The sequence below is a fragment of the Ranitomeya variabilis genome, chromosome 3 (genome assembly GCF_051348905.1).
Source record: "Ranitomeya variabilis isolate aRanVar5 chromosome 3, aRanVar5.hap1, whole genome shotgun sequence".
Lineage (NCBI taxonomy): Eukaryota > Metazoa > Chordata > Amphibia > Anura > Dendrobatidae > Ranitomeya > Ranitomeya variabilis.
In genome coordinates this window covers 657,465,975-657,490,906 of record NC_135234.1, presented here as the reverse complement: position 1 = coordinate 657,490,906, position 24,932 = coordinate 657,465,975, and the positions used below count along the sequence as shown (strand labels likewise).

General features: G+C 45.3%; 1 protein-coding gene across 1 annotated transcript in view; it reads left to right on the top strand.

Moving 5' to 3' along the window:
• CTDSP2 (CTD small phosphatase 2) overlaps nucleotides 1-24,932 on the top strand; it is a 59,790-nt gene that overhangs the window by 14,825 nt on the left and 20,033 nt on the right. The window lies entirely within an intron of this gene.

Here is a 24,932-nt window from a genome sequence, read left to right as displayed (position 1 = left end):
TGATTGGTTGCTGGCTTCACGTGTCACAGCTGCGGGGAAAGCGAGTGCCGACACTGCAGGAACGGCGCCGGCATGAGAGGTGAGTATAGGCTTCATTATTTTATCAGGGCATTACATTTTAGTTTAAGAAGGGGCTGTCCTAGTAGGGAAGAACCCTGTTAAAGGGAACCTATCACCCCGTTTTTTCGGTATGAGATAAAAATACTGTTAAATAGGGCCTGAGCTGTGCATTACAATAGTATAGTTTGTGGACCCCGATTCCCCATCTATGCTGCCGAAATACGTTACCAAAGTAGTTGTTTTGGCCTGTCAATCAGGCTGGTCAGGTCAGATGGGCGTGGTGTCTTCCCCCAGATATTGCGTAGTTTTCCGTTGGTGGCGTAGTGGTGTGCGCATGTCTAAGGTCCCGAATCCTGCACAGGGGGTGTGAAAATAGCAGCGATGTCCGTTATTCCATTGGTGGTCGGTGGGCGCGGCCATCTTGCTTTGACCGCGCGTGCGCAGAAGCGGCGCTCTGCTGGCCGCGGCTTCAGGAAAATGGCCGCGGGCATCCGCGCGTGCGCAGATGGCTATCGCGGCGGCCATTTTCCTGAAGCCGCGGCCAGCAGAGCGCCGCTTCTGCACACGCGCGGTCAAAGCAAGATGGCCGCGCCCACCGACCACCAATGGAATAACTGAGATCGCTGCTCTTTTCACACCCCTGTGCAGGATTCGGGACCTTGGACATGCGCACACCACTACGCCACCAACGGAAAACTACGCAATATCTGGGGGAAGACACCACGCCCATCTGACCTGACCAGCCTGATTGACAGGCCAAAACGTGAGACCAGGCACACGCTGCACCAGAGCACAGCGCGGGAGCGCCGCTCTAATTCAGGATCAACACAGGTCCACACCATCCTAAGGGAGTCTGTATAGACATATACGCATATATTGCATTGCTCAAGCGAACACGTGACAAAGGCTCTGGTTGAGCCGAAACGTTGTTTATCGCATATACTGTAATATTCTGTTACGCTCCCAATAAATGAATATAAACCTATGAGAAACCAATCCAAATGAGAGTGCGGTGAATTTCAATTATTCTGCTATTGAGACCACTGGTCCATTGCACCAGCACCTCACCTGTATTCAGGCTGAGTGCACGCCAAATAAACCTTTTTCAAAAACACACGGGTGACACTCTAATCCAAACACTGACACCAGTACCATATTTTTCACGTACGTTTTTTCTAAACCTGGATGTGTGAATGAGGCCTAATACAGCAAACCCTGTAACATAAACACATTTCATGCTATATAAAGTGTAAAAAGAATGTGAGCAATATATAGAATTTCAAAATGGTGAATGTAACCAAATTAAAGTGTTCCAATAAAAAGTATAATAGATGAATAAATGTTACTAAAGTGAATATCATGAAAAGATAAGGGATGCCAAAGGCAAATGAATGTCACTTTCTCAGAACCCCTTTGTTTCGATAACACGTGAGCAATTCATACCCCATTTTATTTATTTATATTGCCATCAATCCATGTCTTTTCATAGCATTCACTCTGGCACTATTTGTATTTGTTCATATATAATTATTAAAGGGAACCTGTCACCCCACCGGCATCAGGGGCTTATCTACAGCATTCTGTAATGCTGTAGATAAGCCCCCGATGTAACCTGAAAGATGAGAAAAAGAGGTTAGATTATACTCACCTGGGGGGGGGGGGGGTCCTGCTGCGATGGGCGTCGCGGTCCGGGGCCTCCTATCTTCTTACGATGACGTCCTCTTCTTGTCTTCACACTCCGGCGCAGGCATACTTTGTCTTCCCTGTTGAGGGCAGTGTAAAGTACTGCAGTGCGCAGGTGCCGAGCCTCCCTGACCTTTCCCGGCGCCTGCGCACTGCAATACTTTACTCTGCCCTCAACAGGGCAGACACAGTACACCTGCGCCGGAGCCACAGCGTGAAGACAAGAAGAGGATGTTGTCGTATGAAGATGGGAGGCCCCGGATCGGACCGCGACGCCCACCGCAGCGGGACCGCCCTGGGTGAGTATAATCTAACCTCTTTTTCTCATCTTTCAGGATACATCGGGGGCATTACAGAATGCTGTAGATAAGCCCCTGATGCCGGTGGGCTTAGCTCACTTTAGATTTTGGGGGTGACAGGTTCCCTTTTAATCTTTTATACTACTTATTGTAAAGCTTTATTTGGTTTATTTACAATCTTGGACATCTATATATTTTATTGCTTCTTTTTGCACTTTACACAGTATGAAATGGGGTGTGTGTTTTTTTTTTTTTTTTTTGTTTGTTTTTGTTCACTCCCGGCACATAATGGTATCGGGTAGGTATTGATTTTGATTTTATACTTTTGTTTTTTTTTCCTATTTCTTTTTCATTCTTGCCTCATGGGAGTGGAGAAAAAAAGAGGTACCGTATATACTCGAGTATAAGCCGACCCGAGTATAAGCCGACCCCCCTAATTTTGCCACAAAAAACTGGGAAAACTTATTGACTCGAGTATAAGCCTAAGGGTGGAAAATGCAGCAGGTACCGGTGAATTTCGAAATTAGAAATCGATACTCCATACCATTCATTATGGCCCCATAGATGCTCCACATAAAGCTGTGCCATATATAATGCTCTGCACCGTTCATTATGGCCCCATAGATGCTCCACATAAAGCTGTGCAATATATACAATGCTCTGCACCGTTGCCCCATAGATACTCCACATAAAGCTGTGCCATATATACAATGCTCTGCACCGTTGCCCCATAGATAGCTGTGCCATATATATAATGCTCTGCACCGTTGCCCCATAGCTGTGCCATATAGTGCTCTGCACCGTTGCCCCATAGCTGTGCCATATAGTGCTCTGCACCATTGCCCCATAGCTGTGCCATATAGTGCTCTGCACCGTTGCCCCATAGCTTTGCCATATAGTGCTCTGCACCGTTGCCCCATAGCTGTGCCATATAGTGCTCTGCACCGTTGCCCCATAGCTGTGCCATATAGTGCTCTGCACCGTTGCCTCATAGCTGTGCCATATAGTGCTCTGCACCGTTGCCCCATAGCTGTGCCATATAGTGCTCTGCACCGTTGCCTCATAGCTGTGCCATATAGTGCTCTGCACCGTTGCCCCATAGCTGTGCCATATAGTGCTCTGCACCGTTGCCCCATAGGTGTGCCATATAGTGCTCTGCACCGTTGCCCCATAGCTGTGCCATATAGTGCTCTGCACCGTTGCCTCATAGCTGTGCCATATAGTGCTCTGCACCGTTGCCCCATAGCTGTGCCATATAGTGCTCTGCACCGTTGCCCCATAGCTGTGCCATATAGTGCTCTGCACCGTTGCCTCATAGCTGTGCCATATAGTGCTCTGCACCGTTGCCTCATAGCTGTGCCATATATATAATGCTCTGCACCATTGCCCCATAGCTGTGCCATATAGTGCTCTGCACCGTTGCCCCATAGCTTTGCCATATAGTGCTCTGCACCGTTGCCCCATAGGTGTGCCATATAGTGCTCTGCACCGTTGCCTCATAGCTGTGCCATATAGTGCTCTGCACCGTTGCCCCATAGCTGTGCCATATAGTGCTCTGCACCGTTGCCTCATAGCTGTGCCATATAGTGCTCTGCACCGTTGCCCCATAGCTGTGCCATATAGTGCTCTGCACCGTTGCCCCATAGCTGTGCCATATAGTGCTCTGCACCGTTGCCCCATAGCTGTGCCATATAGTGCTCTGCACCGTTGCCCCATAGCTGTGCCATATAGTGCTCTGCACCGTTGCCCCATAGCTGTGCCATATAGTGCTCTGCACCGTTGCCCCATAGCTTTGCCATATAGTGCTCTGCACCGTTGCCCCATAGATACCTGTGCCATATAGTGCTCTGCACCATTGCCCCATAGCTGTGCCATATAGTGCTCTGCACCGTTGCCCCATAGATACCTGTGCCATATAATGCTCTGCACCGTTGCCCCATAGCTGTGCCATATAGTGCTGTGCACCGTTGCCCCATAGCTTTGCCATATAGTGCTCTGCACCGTTGCCCCATAGCTGTGCCATATAGTGCTCTGCACCGTTGCCCCATAGCTGTGCCATATAGTGCTCTGCACCATTGCCCCATAGATGCTCCACATAAATCTGTGCTGCTGCAATAAAAAAAAAAAAAACACATACTCACCTCTCTTGCTTGCAGCTCCTCGGCTCCAACTTCCCGGCGTCTCTCCGCACTGACTGATCAGGCAGAGGGCGGCGCGCACACTATATGCGTCATCGCGCCCTCTGACCTGCACAGTCAGAGCGGAGAGACGCCGGGAAGATGGCGCGGCGCCCGGCGTGTGGAACGAGGACAGGTGAATATGCGATACTTACCTGCTCCCGGCGTCCCTCTCCTTCCCCCGGACAGCTGGTCTTCGGTGCCGCAGCCTCTTCCTCTACCAGCGGTCACCGGCACCGCTTCATTAGAGAAATGAATAGGCGGCTCCGCCCCTATGGGAGGTGGAGCAGCCTATTCATTTCTCTAATGAGCAGTCCCACGTGACCGCTCAGGGGAAGAGGCTGCGGCACCCGGAGACAGTGGGACGTGCAGGGGGGGCGCCAGGAGCCCCGGAAGCAGGTAAGTATATGACAGTGCTCACCCGCCGACCCCACCACCGATCATGACTCGAGTATAAGCCGAGAGGGGCACTTTCAGCCCAAAAATTTGGGCTGAAAATCTCGGCTTATACTCGAGTATATACGGTATATATTATATAAAGCTGTAAACTTTTTAATTTTTTTTATTTCTTGACTACATGTGTCTATATAAAACCTTAATAAAATAAACATCGAATGTGCATGTCGAACTGCCCAGCAGACACTTCAGGGTTTCCCAGATTGTCCCGCATATGACATTGTGCCCACGCAGCAGTTAATGCATTGCGCCTGTGGCAGTGAGGGCATTATGGAGGCACCTATGCGGAGTTCAAAGTTATCTTCTTTCCCTAGCTTTAGGAGGAAAACTTGCATGTGTGACTGGTAGCATGGAAGAGCTAGAGCATCATTATTATTTCCATGTGAATGAGCCGTTCTAAATGCAGAACAGTCTGTCTGGAACATAAAGAACGCAGCGATTCTTCATTCCCTAACCGGCGGGAGTCAGGTTGCTATAGCAGCTGCTCCATACTTTGCCTCCTCTTTACCTTGGGATCGTTCTGTATCTTGTAGGAATATTCATTTCTCATGAAGCTCATCACATCCTCCATAATACTGAACTTATTATTCTGTCATTCCTGAATTATCTTCATAGTTGTCTATGATTAAAAAAAAAAAGAAAAGAAGAAAAATGGATTCCACCTGATGGATGCCTGGTATCTCCAGCGTCGGTGCATCCTATCGGTCTTTGTTGACATCAGTGCAGCGGAGATGTCATCCACCCGTGTAACTACTACAATCGACCTCAGACCTTGGTGGTCTTGTACTCTCTACTTAAGCATCACCTCTTGGCAAGGTGACTGGCTGCAGCGGTCACTTGTGTAGCCGCCAGTGGCGCCACTGATCTGATATTTTATTGCCTTTAGCCACATTTTTAAACCCCTATTTTAATACTGCTTTTACCAAAATCCTTTTTAAGCAGCTATTATAATGCATTGTCTCCAGCATCCCTGTTTTTTGCTTATTGTTTTTTCCCCTGCATTGGAAGGCTGTACAAAGCGTGAGGTCTCTCCCTCCTCGGATCTGCCTGGAGCGGCGTTTACCCATCATTACTGTCTCTTCTGTCATCTGTGTCTTCTCTGCCTATTTATAACCGTATGAATCGTCTTTGTCCACTAGAGTTTGGTGGTTTCCTTTGTTGACGCTCGTTTTATTTTTGGATGACATGGAGGGGTATATGGCGCACAGCTGATCTGTGTATATACAAGACGCAGCCGTCCCTCCTGCTGTAAGATTGGCTTCCTGTAGCTCCAGCATGTGTGTAACCTGAAAGACCCCATGCTGCCATAGCAGTGCTTCCGTTACATACAGGCGCCCATATGGCTGCTTGCACTGCCACCAGTCTCTGTACAATAGTGATGCAGACTCCTGTGTATGTATATAGTGTATATGTGGAAAATAAATAATATATTTTGGAGACAGCTCTGATCCGTGCTGCGCCGCTGATGGTGTCCTCTGCTGGTGGACACTGCAGCCGTTCATTCGTCAGTGTAGAAGTTGGCAGGCACATAGACATAAGACCTCATTATGGCTGCCAGTAAAAGTACCGTAGCTTGCTTTCTAGCAATTGCAAGTTGTGGATTTAAAGTACACATGTAGCTGGTCGTATTTTATTTTATTTTTTTTACCCATAATGAAATGGAATTTTAATTTAAAATTAATTTCTGTCCTATATTGAATTTCAACAGGAAAAATAGGAGGCATCTATGTAACCCCCGCACCCCATTCTTAAACCCCTTTTCCTTATTTTTTGAGAGTTACCAAGATGTTTGCAGTAATGGACTATGGGGCAGTTACCTGAGCCCTGAACGCCCCCAGAAGCCTTGGGCACATGTGCATTTCACCGATGACGCTGAGGACCCCGTCCTCCTTGACTCACTGGGTACGCCTGGTTTTAACCTGAGCACATTTAGACAACTTAATTACACAATGTATTGGCAGTTTTTGTGGCCCAAAAAGCAGTTTAAAATGATGCATCTAGAATATTTCACCACAGCTGTGCATTATCCATGCTAAACCCCAGCCAAAATTGAAGGTGTTGGTGGATGGGCTCCGCTTTCTCTACATGATTTCTACCATTTGTTTCTGCCAAGCAATCGGAGGCTCCTTTGTGGAAACCTGATTGCAGTTGAGTTAATTTTGGGGATTGGAGTCGGCCTTGTGATGGCTTGCAGCTTGCACCCGTCCATAGTGGAGCTGGTCTTGTTCTGCTGTTTCCTTACTGTTTTGTGGAGGTCTGAGGGAAAACTCCAAAACTGTTGCTTCATGGGGAATACAAGCATTTGCTAAAATAGCTGTCCGGAGAGGTGACCGATCCTCTTTGACTTGACTATTCCCTTATTTTTGCCTGTGTCATCCAGTTTGTTATTTGAGGTCTGTGACCGATGTGAAGCTAGATTTGGTGCTTGTATAGGAGACTATGTAGGTCGGTGTGTCATCGTAACGGCACATAAATGGCACCCTATGTATGCCACACTCTTAAATACGTCCCAGGTGTTGTGTTTAGCTAAATGTAAAAATGTTTTACTCTTAAGGGGCAGATGTTGCTCAAACCAGGCATATGTGCACACAGGTCTGTGTATGAAGCGGATTCCTGTTTACACCACCATGCCGGTAGAATTCCCCCATTTGAGCTCATCGGTGTGGGGAAGCATTCACACTAATTTTTCTAATAACCAGTTATCTAAGGGCCCTATGCAGGAACAGACACAGATAGAAGGGGCCCCTGTGCCAGAACAGTATATGGGCCTTTTGTAGTTCATAGTGCACAATTCCACCTTCTCGGAGGTAGAAGTGCCCACCTTAACTCTTGGCCCCCTGTGTAGCCCCAATGATATGTCCACCCCTGCCCCTGGCACTATGTGGGGTTGAGCGTTGGCAACCCATATTTCTCGGACTCATTTTGACGGGTGAAAAATACAAAATCTATAGCTTACTTTATCCAGATGGATGACAAATCCATACCTAAATGTAACTTGTAAATGCTGTACAGAAAGGGATCACAGACAATATGGTGCCCTCTGCTGTCACCATCACCGCAGGGTGTGCCCAGCGTCTGGTAATACATTGTTTCACTTCCTTGGTAATTTTCTGTATTTCCTTTTCTTTACAGGCATGCGTCTTACTTTCTCAAAATGTAGAATTAGAAACAAAAGGAAGGCCTTTTTTTAAAAAAAAATCTTGAATGAATAGCTGTTCATCTGTGCTTTATAACGGATCTCTCAGGGCCGTGTACATTTTGTACAAAGACGTTTCAGTCCTTGTTCTTTAGCAGTAAAAACCCGCAAATGGCGTTGTATTATTACGAGGCTAATTTATTGTTATTACCGCTACAGCTCGGATCCCAGTACCCTGGAATAAGTTAGCGGCGGACAGGATATGTATTCGCTTTCACCTCTGGTTGATCTTTGGCACATGTAATTCAAGGGTCCTCTCTCTCGGGGTGGCCCCTCCAGGGTACAGCATGAGAAGTGCCCGGCTTCTCTTTTCTCTGACACTGGATCCACAAGACATATTGAAGCACCATCTGCCTCCTACATGCTACATTATAACTTTGTGGCCCTAAGTCGATCCTTCCCTTCACATTTATTTTAGACTTTTTATTATTCTTATTATTATTATAACTTCATAGAATAAATTTGCAATAAAGAAAAATTCTGAGCTTTCTTTCCACAGTGACGCTCTAAAATATCTTTTGTTGGCAATTGTAGAATAGTAAGTAAGTGCCCTTACCTGCCTCTTACTTACATATTTTTTTTTCTATTAAAAAAAAAAGGGTCTGGGAAAATGTGTTCCTTATATTACAGTGTGTAATGGTCACAGCATTCGCACATTGTGAGTGTCTCGGCAACTTTGTATGAAATTTAATAAAATTACCGTAAGTGTAAGTTGATATTAGTAGTGGCCACAAGATTGTACAAAAACCTCATGGCCATTACTTTAGGCACTCAATTTATACTTGATTTCTGATAATTCATGTGAAAGTCGCGGTGATGTTCCCACACCGCGGTCAGACAACTCCTATTGCATTGGGTATTAATATATCTGCAAGACTTCATACTGTAAATATGGAGGAAGGAACATTCCCATAAAGCATAAGTAGCGTTACGATGGTACATAAATAAGTGACTCGCTGGTTTATGTGCTTCGTGGTAGTTTTAGATGTCTTGACGAATAAAATGTTTTTATTGCTGTTCATGATCTTTTATATCACGAAGATCTGTCACCAATATAAAACACGTGGACAGACGAGTATAAATTAATCTGAACCATGTCTAATTCTTTTACCGGATGGAATACGGGCAGGATAGTCAGACAAAACTATAGCCTCTAAGATTGCAGCCAGACAGCCGTATAAATCGGAACACAGTGAGTGGACTCGCCGGTGGCTCTCCTGACCCGAGCGTGATAGCTTTGTATTTCTATGCAGCTGTCGTGCTCGGGTCGGGAGAGCCGCCGGCCAGTCTGTGCAATGCTTTCCGATCTCTCCCATTTAGTCGGCCGTTGGACTGCTCCCTAATGGTCGTGTTATACAGTGCTCAAAAAAAAAAATAAAAGGAACACTAAAATCCCACATCATAGATATCACTGAATGAAATATTCCAGTTGTAAATCTTCATTCATTACATAGTGGAATGTGTTGAGAACAATAAAACCTAAAAATGATCAACGTAAATCACAACTAATATCCCACGGAGGTCTGGAGCTGGAATGATGCTCAAAATCAAAGTGGAAAATGAAGTCACAGGCTGATCCAACTTCAGTGGAAATGCCTCAAGACAAGGAAATGATGCTCAGGAGTGTGTGTGTGTGTGGCCTCCACGTGCCTGTATGACCTCCCTACAATGCCTGGGAATGCTCCTGATGAGGCGGCGGATGGTCTCCTGAGGGATCTCCTCCCAGACCTGAACTAAAGCATCCGCCAACTCCTGGACAGTCTATGGTGCAACGTGACGTTGGTGGATGGCGCGAGACCTGATGTCCCAGATGTGTTCAATTGGATTCAGGTCTGGGGAACGGGTGGACCAGTTCATAGCTTCAGTGCCTTCATATCTTGCAGTAACTGCTGACACACTCCAGCCATATGAGGTCTGGCATTGTCCTGCATTAGGAGAAACCCAGGGCCAACCGCACCAGCATATGGCCTCCCAAGGGGTCTGAGGATCTCATCTCGGTACCTAATGGCAGTCAGGCTACCTCTGGTGAGCACCTGGAGGGCTGTGTGGCCCTCCAAAAAAATGCCACCCCATACCATTACTGACCCACTGCCAAACCGGTGATGCTGAAGGATGTTGCAGGCAGCAGATCGCTCTCCACGGCGTCTCCAGACTCTGTCACGTCTGTCACATGTGCTCAGTGTGAACCTGCTTTCAACTGTGAAGAGCACAGAGCGCCAGTGGTGAATTTGCCCATCCTGGTGTTCTGTGGCAAATGCCAAGCGTCCTGCACGGTGTTGGGCTATGAGCACAACCCCCATCTGTGGACGTCGGGCACTCAGACCATCCTCATTGAGTCTGTTTCTAACCGTTTGTGCAGACACAAGCACATTTTTGGCCTGCTGGAGGTAATTTTGCAGAGCTCTGAAAGTGCTCCTCCTGTTCCTCCTTGCACAAAGGCTGAGGTAGTGGTCCTGCTGCTGGGTTGTTGCCCTCCTACAGCCCCCTCCACGTCTCCTGGTGTACTGCCCTGTCTCCTGGTAGCGCCTCTGGACACTACGCTGACAGACACAGCAAACCTTCTTGCCACAGCTCGCATTGATGTGCCATCCTGGATGAGCTGCACTATCTGAGCCACTTGTGTGGGTTATAGAGTCCATCTCATGCTACCACGAGTGTGAAAGCACAACCAACATTCAAAAGTGACCAAAACATCAGCCAGAAAGCATTGGTATCGAGATGTGGTCTGTGGTCCCCACCTGCAGAACCACTCCTTTATTGAGTGTGTCTTGATAATTGCCAATTTCCATCTGTTGTCTATTCCATTTGCACAACAGCATGTGAAATTGATTGTCAAACAGTATTGCTTCCTAAGCGGACAGTTTGATTTCACAGAAGTTTGATTTACTTGGAGTTATATTCTGTAGTTTTAAGTGTTCCCTTTATTTTTTGAGCAGTGTAGTTACTATCATATTTGTGTTATTTACATGTTATGTCAGTGGACTTTATCGTGATCCTTTTATCTTTCTGGTTGGTGATCTGTGGGATCAATATCAGACTTGTCAGCTGCTCGTTTTAAAGAATGTATTAAATTCTGTCTTGCCTTCATTCAGACAGTAGTATTTTGGGTCAGTGTGCCATCTGCATGCACAGTGGACTCCACGCTGCCCAATAAAAGACGTGTGATACTCCACCTGCACTCAATCCCAGTGTCCACTAGTCCTTATTTTGCAGATGAAACCGTGTTTGCATTAATGACTCTTGCTTCGATCTGCGATGCAGCCTATCACCTCAAGCTGCACACAGACCCACTGTGCTTTGGTGCCATATTTAGAATGATTGCTATTGCCTCGCACTGAAAAGGTATGTTAATTAGGCTTGAGACCAGGGGTGCACAACCTACAGCCCTCGGAGCCCTGCTGTGCTGCCACCTATCTGGTCACAGACATCCCTGACAGTGTCTGGGGGCAGCTCATATGTATTCTCCATGTTGTTTAACTATTAATGGTGCACTTTGTGATCACGTCACCATCCAGGTGAGACGTAGATGAAGTAAAGAAGCGGCCAGTGCTGCCATTACCATTGTCGTTTATGGGAGGAGGGCACACTGGGCTGTCAGCATCTCGCATAAACTATAATGGAGAAGGGAGGAGGCCATGGATTCTGCTTTCTGGATAGAGCATCTCTATCTTCTGTTGGGTGGGAGTCCTAAAAATGTAATAAGTGCCTATTATACACAGCTCTGGCAAAAAATTAAGAGAGCACCACATCAAAACCTTGTCATGGGCAGCCCAATCTCCAGACCTGAACCCCATTGAAAACCTCTGGAATGTAATCAGGAGGATGATGGATAGTCACAAGCCATGATGGATAGTCACAAGCCATCAAAGAAAGAACTGCTTATATTTTTGCACCAGAAGTCGTGTGAAAGACTGGTGGAAAGCATGCCAAGACACATGAAAACTGTGATTAAAAATCATGGTTATTCCACAAAATATTGATTTCTGAACTCTTCCTGAGTTAAAACATTAGTATTGTTGTTTCTAAATGATTATGAACTTTGTTTTCTTTGCATTATTTGAGGTCTGAAAGCACTGGGGGTTTGTTTTTTTAAATTTTGACCATTTCTCCTTTTCAGAAAAAAAATACAAAATGTATTGCTTGGAAATTCAGAGACATGTTGTCAGAAGTTTATAGACTAAAAGAACAATTTACATTTTACTCAAAAATATACCTATAAAGGGAAAAATCAGACAAACTGAACAATTTGCAGTGGTCTCTTAATTTTTGCCAGAGAGCTGTATTTATGTAGTGATGTTTATAATATTTTACTATTTGGGTATTCTAGAATATGTATGCGTAGTGTATAGCACAGCCAACGTAGTATATTGCGCACATTGCGCAGCCCACGCAGTGCATTGCGCAGCCCACGCAGTACATTGCGCAGCCCACGCAGTACATTGCGCAGCCCACGCAGTACATTGCGCAGCCCACGCAGTACATTGCGCAGCCCACGCAGTACATTGCGCAGCCCACGCAGTACATTGCGCAGCCCACGCAGTACTTTGCGCAGCCCACGTAGTACATTGCGCAGCCCACGTTGTATATTGCGCAGCCCACGTAGTATAGTAACGTAGTATATTGCCCAGCCATGTAGTATATTGCCCAGCCCATGTAGTGTATTGCCCAGCCCATGTAGTATATAGCACAGCCCATGTAGAATATTGCCAAGCCATGTAGTATATAGCACAGCCCATGTAGTATATTGCCCAGCCACGTAGTATATTGCCCAGCCCATGTAGTATATTGCCCAGCCACGTAGTATATTGCCCAGCCCATGTAGTATATTGCCCAGCCACGTAGTATATAGCACAGCCCATGTAGTATATTGCCTAGCCCACGTAGTATATTGCAAAGTGGGCATCATATCCCTGTTAAAAAAAAAAAAAAAAAAATAGTTATATACTCACCTTCCGGAGCCCCCGGATCCAAGCGAAGCGGTTACCGACGCTGCTCGTGCGCTCCGGTCTCAAGAGGGCATTGCGGTCTCGCGAGATGATGATGTAGCGGTCTCGCGAGACCGCTACGTCATCATCTCGCGAGACCGCTACGTCATCATCTCGCGAGATCGCAGCATGGACCGGTTACCGGAGCGTCGCGAGCGGGAAAGGCCTGTTGTCGATCCGGGGGCCGACGGACGGTGAGTATATAACGATTATTTATTTTTTTAAATTATTTTTAACATTAGATCGTTTTACTATTCATGCTGCATAGGCAGCATGAATAGTAAAAAGTTGGTCACACAGGGTTAATAGCAGCGGTAACTGAGTGCATTACACCGCGGCATAACGCGGTCCGTTACCGCTGCCATTAACCCTGTGTGAGGGCAGACTGGAGGGGAGTATTGAGCGGGTACTGACTGCGGGGAGGAAGGAGCGGCCATTTTTCCGCCGGACTGTGCCCGTCGCTGATTGGTCGTGGCTGTTTTGCCTGTCATGGCTGCCGCGACCAATCAGCGAATGAATAGCCGTGACAGAAAGAAGGACAGACAGAAAGATGTAAGTGACCCTTAGACAATTTTATATAGTAGATTGTGACCAATGGGTTAGGTTCAATCTGAATATATGGCCCTTGGACCAAAAAAGGTCCCTGGCCTAAAGTATCTGCTTCTTCTGTCATGAATTTTGCCTGCTTTGGCTACAACCCCCAATTATTGTAGGCACATTCCTGTCCCATGGAATAAATATTAGTGATTGTATTGCAGGATTAGGTCGGTCCAGATTAGTTTCCTACTCTGTGTAGAAATCCACAACAAATTATAGGACATTGGACATTTTACAAAACCGCATATTCACATTGTGGGGAAAAATCAGCATGCACCTGAATGATTCGCCAACTCCTCTGTGAGATCTCTCCATTTTGGGAGGTTTTCTGGAGAGTTGGCAAGTGTGACCTAAAGCTGTGTAATGGTGCACGGCTGGCCGCGTACAATGAACCGCGAGGTGTTTGTTCTGCGCAGCTGCTGGCTGCATATGGAGAGATGCATTTAGCATTTCTGTCAGCTTAGGTGTGAAGCAGATGTGCCAGGAGGGTCCGACCTCCTGTAGTAATGCCCTGTAGATCAGTAATTGAAACTGAATCGGACGTAATGTTCTGTACTCCAGCTGCTCCCTGCATGTTGTATCGCTCATAAGCAGCATGGCACCGGAAAACATCCGTATCTAGTCCTGTCCTGCTTCAGGAAAATGGCTCTCGTCATGTAGAACCCATTACTTTTCTGGAGATACGGTAATTGTGGTCATTGCAGCTCATCTTGGTAGCTGGAGAGCTTTGCCAGGATGCCATCAGGACTTGTATGAGCCCTGGTTTTGGCTCTGGATATTTTTGAGATATTACAACCTGGTTGAATATACATGTACCGCTAACAATGTCTGTCTGAGGCGGATGATGTATATTGTGATGTAATAGCCGTGCTCTTTGCTCATGACTAAATCCAGGCTCGGACTGTCCCACAGGAGAACAGGAGAATCCTCCATTGGGCCACTGTTCAGGAGTGGGCCACCAGCCTCCTATATGAGCAGTACTTGGCACAATACACTTAATTCGCTATATACAGTGTTGTGAATTCCGTTCTCGGACTCCCTCCTGTGGTCATGAATGGTACTTTGGTTAGTTCTGCTCTTGGACTCCCTCTGGTGGCTTTGAGCGGAACTGCTGGTCACTGAGGTTGGTTTTGTCAGCTGCTCTCGTTTATTGCTATGCTGGCTTCCCTATTTAACTCCACTCAGATCGTTACTTCATGCCAGCGTTCAATGTTCAGTATTGGTTCAGATCTCTCTTGGACTTCTCTGAGGACCTGTCTACTCCAGCAGAAGCTAAGTCTTTGCTAGTTCAATTGTTGTTACTGCTTCCTGAATATATTTCTTAGTACTGCTTATTTCTAGTCCAGCTTGCTATCATGATATTCCCTTGCTAGCTGGAAGCTCTGGGGTGCAGAGTGGCACCTCCACACACCGTGAGTCGGTGTGGGGAGTCTTTTTGCTTACTCTGCGTGTTTTTTTTGTAGTCTTTTGTGCTGACCGCATAGTTCCCTTTTCTATCCTCTGACTATTTAGTGAAGTCTGGCCTCCTTTTGCTAAAACCTGTTTCATTCCTGTGTTTGACTTTCCTCTTAACTCACAGTCAATATATGTGGGGGGCTACCTTTGGGGAATTTCTCTGAGGCAAGGTTAGGCTTCTATTTCTATCTTTAGGGGTAGTTAGCTCTTAGGCTGTGAAGAGGCGTCTAGGGAGAGTTAGGTACGCTCCACGGCTATTTCTAGTGTGTGTGATAGGAGTAGAGTTTGCGGTCAGCAGAGTTCCCACTTTCCCAGAGCTTGTTCCGATTACTAGTTTACTCATCAGGTCATTCCGGGTACTCCTAACCACCAGGTTCATAACAATACAGGTAAAGGAAGCATCTTATTTAACAATCAACCCAAATTATTAATATAGAAATTTGTGAATGAGAATAAAGTCATATTTGCGCCTAGCTGAAAGTGGGGCCCTGGAGTTGAGGTTACTGGTGGGCCCTTCGCTCCCCAGTCCGACACTACATCTAACCCTACTGAGCTATCCACATGCACTGACCCTACAGACCCATGAAGGTAAAGGACTCCACAGTGAGTAAAGCAAAACACCTGTTTGCTGTTAGTAATAAAACGTCTGGTAAAGCGGTATTCTCAAGTTTGGATGCTGTCCCTTATCCTGTGCCAAGAGATTGCATCCAGCAATATCCGACATTCCCATAAGAATGATTTAAAGCTGCAATTTGCTTGATTGACCACTGCTTGATTCACATGGGGGTCTTGAGAGCCCTGGTTCTTGGAATCAGTCAGACCCCCCCCCAGTGATCGAGAAATTATCCCCCATTGTATTGAGATAACCCTTTCAAAGCTGCAGTGCTTGGGTGCATATGAGTGACCACTAACACCATCAGCACTGCTACATCTTTTATACAACACAGCTACATTTGCTTTTCATTAATTACTTTGAGTGGGAATAAATGTATCCAGAATGAGCTGATACATAAGAAGTGATGAACGGCTCTGAAGCCCGGCAGGAAGTCATTATTGGCCTAAAGGAAGACAATTGAGAAGAAATTGTAGAAACTCCCCGAGACGGAAGCCGTGGTCCTATAATTAGAGGCTTACTACAATGGACATATGTATAGCATCATCACATCATTAGTCGTGTTCAAGCTCCTACTCCCAGAATTTAGTGTCTTTGTTAGTCATTTAATGGGGACCGTCTTTTTCTAACACAAAGGTCTCAGTATTGAGCCTCTTCCTAGACCTGGATGGAGTTGTTTTGTCATTTCCAGATTCAAATCAGAAATGGAGAATGATTGCACATCTTGGGGACCTCATCAGACACAAAAGGAGGAGACCTCAATCTAAGGCCGGGTTCAGATGAGCATATGGACAGTCACTCATTTTTCAGCCAGAGACCATTCTCATCTGTATGTCCATGTGCATGTTTTTTTTCTAAACATCCATATTATCTGTTTTTAACAGCCACTGTCTCCAATCAATTTATTAAATATGATGTCCATATAGTATCCGTTCTTCCTTTTGTGTTTGTGGCTACATTCATACATCCGTGTTACTTGTCCTTGTGGTGTTCCTTTTTTTTCGGTCAGCAATCTGACCCATAGGAGTCTTATTGAGGCTGTGGTCACAGAAGCGAGAAAATCAAATCGCTTATGCTAATGACAATCAGACCAAACTCTGATCAGAGTGTCTGTTTACTGTGATCCTATGCTCTCGCACGCATCCATTGTCTGTGCCTGCATGCATCTGACCTCCGAGTACTGTCCAATATTTTACATGCGCCCATAGACTTGAATGGGTGTGCATGCTTCGATTTGTGGATCCACTCTCAACATGCTGTGATTTTTATTTTTCTATTTTTTTTTTTTTTATTTTTTTTTTTTATTTTCTCATGCCGAATCGCCATGAGAAAAAAATCGCAGATCTGCTCTGCCCCATAGTATAACATTGGGCTGAGTGCTATGTGATAAAACCCCAGATAGCACTCGGCCGTGTTATACGTTTTTTTTTTTTTAGCGTGTCCTGAGCTATAAACACATCTACTCGCTTCAGTGAGAAAAAACAGATGCATCTAGGATGATGCCTGAGGAAAAAAATAGTCAATCCACTTCTGAATGTTGGTAACTTTCACACGCATATGTGAATATAGCCTTAGGCCGGCGTCACACTCAGCGTATGAAAATACGGTCCGTTTTTTACAGCCGTAATACGCAGAAATGTTCCCAAAATAGTGATCCGTATGTCATCCGTAGGCAGGGTGTGGCAGCGTATTTTGCGCACGGCATCCTCCGTCTGTAATCCGTATGGCATCCGTACTGCGATATTTTCTCGCAGGCTTGCAAAACCGACATCTAATGGATTTATGTGCTCAAATGTTCGTTAAAACATATATATATATATATATAATATTCAGCGCTAGATAACATAAAAGCCGGTAATTCAATTGCCGGCTTTTGCTATCTCCTTCCCAAACCCGACATGATATGAGACATGGTTTACATACAGCAAACCATCTCATATCCCCTTTTTTTTTTGCATATTCCACACTACTAATGTTAGTAGTGTGTATGTGCAAAATTTGGGCCCTCTAGCTATTAAATTAAAGGGTTAAATTGCGGAAAAAATTGGCGTGGGCTCCCGCGCAATTTTCTCCGTTAGAGTGGTAAAGCCAGTGACTGAAAGCAGATATTAATAGCCTAGAGAGGGTCCATGGTTATAGGACCCCGCCCCCTGGCTAAAAACATCTGCTCCCAGCCACCCCAGAAGAGGCACATCTGGAAGATGCCTCTATTCTGGCACTTGGCCTCTCTCTTCCCACTCCTGTGTAGCGGTGGGATATGGGGTAATGAAGGGTTAATGTCACCTTGCTATTGTAAGGTGACATTAAGCCAGATTAATAATGGAGAGGCGTCAATTATGACACCTAGCCATTATTAATCCAATAGTACGAAATGGTTAATAAAACACACACATTATTACAAAGTACTTTAATGAAATAAAGACACAGGGTGTTGTAATATTTTATTAGACTCTTAATCCACCTGAAGAACCTCGTTCTGTAAAAAAGGAAAAATAAAAAAACAATATCCCATACCTTCCGTTGTTCAGGTCACGTCCCACGATGTACATCCATCTGAAGGGGTTAAATCATTTCACACCCAGGAGCTCTGCTAATGCAGTGCTCGTGGCTGTAAAACCCCGGGGAATGAATGGAAAGCAGGGGAATGTCCTGTAGTTACCTTGAGTCGCGGTGATGCGCCCTCTGCTGGATGAACTCATATGAACTCGAGCGTGGGAATCCCACCGCTGTGCTCTGCTTTCACTTTACGGCCGGCACTCAGTCAGTGCGGGAAGCAGACGCCGGGGGACCTGACGGACACCGGAATGTGAGTATGTACGGTTTGTTTTTTTTACATTTACGATGGTAACCAGGGTAAACATCGGGTTACTAAGCGCGGCCCTGCGCTTAGTAACCCGATGTTTACCCTGGTTACCCGGGGACTTCGGCATCGTTGGTCGCTGGAGAGCTGTCTGTGTGACAGCTCCCCAGCGACCACACAACGACTTACCAACGATCACGGCCAGGTCGTATCGCTGGTCGTGATCATTGGTAAATCGTTTTGTGTAACGGTACCCTAACACTTGGAGACCCACTTGGAAATGTTTGTTCATCCTTGTGTAGACTTAACCAATCTGCTGTTTTGTGTTGTATTGTTGAAATGGGTGGAAAAATCTATCAACATGATGATGAGCTTTGTAATTTCTGATCTGCTTGGCTGGTACTATAATTCACTGCTGATTTTCGTTTACATGCCCAAGTCAGAAACTAAATTACTGTAAGTTTTATTTCTCACATATGTCCCCTGGAAAACTTTTAAGGTGCAAACTCCTCATGAAGTCATAGGGACTCAAACACCGACGTGTTGCCAATAATGGAAGTGAGGGAAATATACATTTTCTTTTTTTTTCCTTTTTTTTGCATGCACCCCTTACGATCATTATGTGCAAATATACACGAGTTCTGATCTGCTTTCTGTATTGTTGACTGGTGCTTGCTACCGCCAGCTTCGCCTGCCATGTAAATGGATCCTAATAAATTTGGAAATTAATAATGTTCTAGTGTCTGTCTATACTAGTGGAGAATAAAACCTTTTTTTTCTAGTGGATATTTAGTTATTCGTCCTTTTATTAGACTTTTTTATCCAACTTTTCTGGGGTACGCCGTTATGACAATGATTGATCTTCTCCAGGACAAGTGTTTCACTTTTTTTTTTATTGAGATCATAACCTTCCTTTCCCCACACCCCCCTAAGATGCATCAACCCTATGAAGTCTTCTTGCTATTGCTCATACATGGGGTTATTGCTTTATAGGTCTGTCCTATGCTTTTAGCTATACCTGTTACCTGCGATGCAAGACCTAAAGGCCCTATCTCACATAGCGAGATCGCTAGCGAGATCGCTGCTGAGTCACAAGTTTTGTGACGCAACAGCGACCTCAGTAGCGATCTCGCTATGTGTGACACGTACCAGCGACCAGGCCCCTGCTGCGAGATTGCTGGTCGTGTCGGAATGGCCTGGACCTTTTTTTGGTCGTTGAGGTCCCGCTGACATCGCTGAATCGGTGTGTGTGACACCGATCCAGCGATGTCTTCACTGGTAACCAGGGTAAACATCGGGTTACTAAGCGCAGGGCCGCGCTTAGTAACCCGATGTTTACCCTGGTTACCAGCGTAAATGTAAAAAAAAACAAACAGTACATACTCACCATCTGATGTCCGTCAGGTCCCTTGCCGTCTGCTTCCTGCTCTGAGTGCCGTACAGTGAGAGCAGAGCGCAGCGGTGACATCACTGCTGTGCTGTGCTCTCACTGTACGGCGGCACTCAGTCAGAGCAGGAAGCAGACGGCAAGGGACCTGACGGACATCAGATGGTGAGTATGTACTGTTAGTTTTTTTTTACATTTACGCTGGTAACCAGGGTAAACATCGGGTTACTAAGCGCGGCCCTGCGCTTAGTAACCCGATGGTTACCAGTGAAGACATCGCTGGATCGGTGTCACACACACCGATTCAGCGATGTCAGCGGGACCTCAACGACCAAAAAAAGGTCCAGGCCATTCCGACACGACCAGCGATCTCGCAGCAGGGGCCTGGTCGCTGGTACGTGTCACACATGGCGAAATCGCTACTGAGGTCGCTGTTGCGTCACAAAACTTGTGACTCAGCAGCGATCTCGCTAGCGATCTCGCTATGTGTGACGGGGCCTTAAGGACCATAAAGCCACCAGGTCTGACCGCTTGCTCTTTGTAATTTCCGTGAAACACAAGTATTTGCCAAAAGCAGTTCTTGTAATTGCTATCTTTTCAGTTCATCACTCTGTCTGCAGCGGAAACTGTGGGTAACTTCACACCTGTTCTCTAAGTGTTTCCTACTGTCCGGAAGGTCTGCAGCCCAGATGGTATTGACCCTGTAACCTTGTATAGCACCACTGGCTACTTCTGAATTTCCTTCTAATTTTATTTTTATGTGCATTTTTCATCATGCATGAGTAATCCTGAGACTACGTGGCTGCAACATATCGGGCAGTAACTGTCTAAAGTGTAGCAAAGTAATGCACCAGTTAACTGACCTCTTCAGGTTGGAAAGTTCTCGGATTCCAGCATCTATGGACGAATTCACACATTTGCGTCTTGAGGTCATAGTGTGACCCATAATGCACTGTCTGGCTGCAGAACTCCTGACCCAAACTCAATAGCCTCCAAGGCTTGTATGAGGCTGTCAAGTTATGGTAGGGGAACCCGTGGCCAAATCCTGGCCAGGCGAATAAGTTTGACTGGACATATTGTTTCAAGCCCACTACAATATTAGGATCCAGTTTGTTTGTTGACATTTGTGGCAGAATAAAAGAACGGATGATGAACCTGTGGATCTTTCAGGATAATTCTGTCCCATGATTTGCTCATTATCGAAGCCTCTTAGATAACACCATCCTGGAGTTAGTATAGGAAGTACGTTAAGCACAATTAAGCAAATGCACTTTTCTGGTTAGGCAGTAGATGTTATCTGGGATCAGAACAGCAATGAGCAGCCTTGGAGTTGGTCCAGGAACTTGCTTATTAGTTTTGTCTCCCCATGACCTATTAAGGCTGTTTGATGCATGAAATTCTTTGATATGAACTTTTGATTGACCGTTTTCAAGTCGAAAATTGCGTTCACCTCCAGGCATTTCCTGTACGCTGAGCTTTTGATTTTTGTATGATGTAATTATGTATTCTGCAGCTTCTGTTTAGGAAAGTACCAAGAATAGGCCCTTGTGCTGGATGGCACGAATGGTTAGTTGGGCTTCAAATATCTGGTACTTCGTTCTGTGGGTTTTTAAAACACACATTTCTGATGCAAACCAAGTCTTTTATTCACAAACAAGGCACAATATTCCCATAATAGCCCCATAATAGTGGGCTCAGGGCTGAGTAGGAAAAGCAATAGATGTCTCTCTGGCACAAACAAACCAGTATTGTCATGTATTCGGACAGTTCTCGGTCTTTTTTTAAAGGTGGCCATACACACTAGATAGCTGTTGACGCAACCCTTAATTAGCAGACCCCTATAGGTACCGTCACACTCAGCAACTTTGCAATGAGAATGACAACAATCCGTGACGTTGCAGCGTCCTGGATAGCGATCTCGTTGTGTTTTGACACGCAGCAGCGATCTGGATCCTGCTGTGATATCGCTGGTCGGAGCTAGAAGTCCAGAACTTTATTTCGTCGCCAGGTCGGCGTGTATCGTCATGTTTGACATCAAAAGCAACGACGCCAGCAACGAGCATAGGGGGCATCGCAGCGTCTCCTTCTAGCCAGTCGGTACACTCCGGCTGTTTGACATGGAGCTAACAACCAGCGAGAACGAGAAGTGAGTCGCCGTTACGTCACTGGATCGCTCCTGCATCGTTCTGGAGTTGCTGTGTTTGACGTCTCTACAGCGACCTAAACAGCGACGCTCCAGCGATCTAGTTTAGGTCGGCTCGTTGTCTATATCGCCGCAGCGTCGCTGAGTGTGACGGTACTTTATCTCTCCTAACCTCCCATATACACATGCATACTCTGCCAAGCATCTGGGTCCTTTCTGGAAATAGGTAAGCAAGCAATTTCCAGACACCTCAAGCTGCAGCTTATTTTTAAGGAGGGCAAAATATGCTAACATTTAGGGCTTGTGCACACATTGCAGATTTGATGCGGTTTTGCGATGCAGATTTGCTAGCAATCCTAATGGCAGCAAAGTGAATGAGAAACCTGAATTCTCATTCACACGTTGAGTATTTTTGACTTGCAGACTTGGTGCGTGAAATAATCTGCAGCATGTCAATTCTCTGTGCATTTTTGCCCTGTGTTTTTCACCATTCACCTCACTCAAATCCGTCCAAAAATGCAGGGCAAAAACATTTGTTTTTGCAGCTGCATTTTTCCAGCCCAGAGATGCAGAAATTTCTTTATCCATTTACTCATTGTGTGCACATAGCTTTAATGTAAAAAAAAGCCTGAACCTTCAGCCTCATAACATCATGTGTGACGGGACTGTTGGTGGCCCCAATACGTGGTCTTAAAGGGACTCTATCAGCACAGGATGACTGTTCAAACTAATTCCCGCCGCTCTGTGCTTCACGGCGGGGCCAATCCTTTAAATACACCTTCCCACCGGCTTCGTTTTCCCCTTTATCTCCACCCCCCTTCTTTGATAGACAACTCTGGTTCATGGGGCCAGAGAAGGGTGGAGATAGGTGGAAAGCAAGCAGATGGGAAGGTGTATGTAAATGATTGGCCCCGCCATGAAGCAACGAGCGCCTGTAATTGGTTTGAATAGTCATTCTGTGCTTTCAGTCCCCTTAAGGAACCATATCCATGACGGTAATCAACACTAAGTGCTAGCTTGGTTTATACCAACTAAAAACAATTTGCAGAAGTTGTCTATCCCGTTGTTTCAGGTTCCTCCTTTAGTGGGTAGGTTTAATACTAACCTACACCAGATTCATGTAATTGCTTCTGTAGCTATTCGCCCTTTTTTCAATTTCCTTTCAGGCCTATCTTACCTTTTTAGATGGCCCTGCAAAGCCAGTACTCTGCTTTCCTTTAGCTGTGCACTGACCTGCCTTTGCTCATGCTTGTCTTTAGCAGCCATTTCCTGTGTACGGACTCTCCTAGCACTCCATGTGGCCTCAGCCACTCGCTAACAAACTTCCTAATCCACAGCTCCTTTCATAGTTAATGGCATCTAGTGAATTGGATTACATTAGTTTGTGCAATACAAATAATTACTCATAAAGGTAACTTAAAGGCATTTATACAGTAAAATAAACACTTTTTTATTGCAATAACAGAACATGTTGAACTAGTTCATGCCTGGAGCATCTCATTACACATGAAGTACATGGGTTTCTGGACAGTCATATGGTTATCTTGGCAGGGTTGACTGTCGCACTAGGAATACATTTTGATACTGATGCATTTAGAAGTTCTCAATGCCATTCTTGCATTTAAAGAAGATCTACTTTAGGAATCTTGGCATTTTGTGAAATTATTAATATTACGAACATATACCAAATAAGACCCTATTTACACTTTTGTTCCCCAGCTTCCTTCTACTAATCTTATGAACATGGCAAAGAATAACGGTACTTACTATTGTAGGTATATAAGACAATCATGTGTAGATCTGCTCTACAAAATATTCAGGAGGAAGCACAAAAGAGGGACATGTGCACAGGGCTGTTGAGTTGGTAAGCCAAACCTCTGACTCCTCAATTTCCTTGATTTCCGACTCCACAGCACTACATAACATAAAGTGCAGCACAGATTCATCTCCACTACAACTCCACAGCACTGGTCACTACTGAGCAAGTACATAAAGTGCAGCACAGATTCATCTCTACAACCCCACAGCACTGGTCACTACTGAGCATATACGTAAAGTGCAGCACAGATTCATCTCCACTACAACTCCACAGCACTGGTCACTAATGAGCATGTACATAAAGTGCAGCACAGATTCATCTCCACTACAACTCCACAGCACTGGTCACTACTGAGCAAGTACATAAAGTGCAGCACAGATTCATCTCTACAACCCCACAGCACTGGTCACTACTGAGCATATACGTAAAGTGCAGCACAGGTTCATCTCCACTACAACTCCACAGCACTGGTCACTAATGAGCATGTACATAAAGTGCAGCACAGATTCATCTCCACTACAACTCCACAGCACTGGTCACTACTGAGCAAGTACATAAAGTGCAGCACAGATTCATCTCTACAACCCCACAGCACTGGTCACTACTGAGCATATACGTAAAGTGCAGCACAGGTTCATCTCCACTAAAAGCCAACATCTTTAGATCAGGAACAGAACAGACATTTATAGGACATTTCCTAACTTTACCAAATTCTTCTGAAAACATTTACAGCAATCCTGCAAAGTACTACTGTACCCGATTTATTATATGGTATATTGTCAAGAGTCAGTCCATTTTATACAGACTCCACCAAAATGGATACAGACTGCTGACTCTGACTCCACAGCCTTGCATGTGCGTGCTGCTTTTTTTATATTCAGGTCCTCTCATTCATGAACAACTGAAATTAATAAATTATTTCCTGGCGGGAATCTAATAACTACTCATAATCTATATAATCATTTGCACATAGAGGATTGTTGATCAGCCCTAATGCCTATTTAGATGTCTGCAAACAAGTCAGATTTACATATTTTTAGCTTCAATTTTAGCATGATTTTTATTTATTTTTAATCATGGCCAATCTTTCCTGTGCTTTCCACAATTGACAGTGATGAACATCTTTCTATTTGATATACACTAATGGGCGACATGATCAGAAAAGGAATGTGAACATTGTACATTTAAACTTGTTTTATTTCATTTGCTGTTAATGGAGTAAAATAGGATCATTAGTTTGACTGCCTCTTAGTGTTTATATG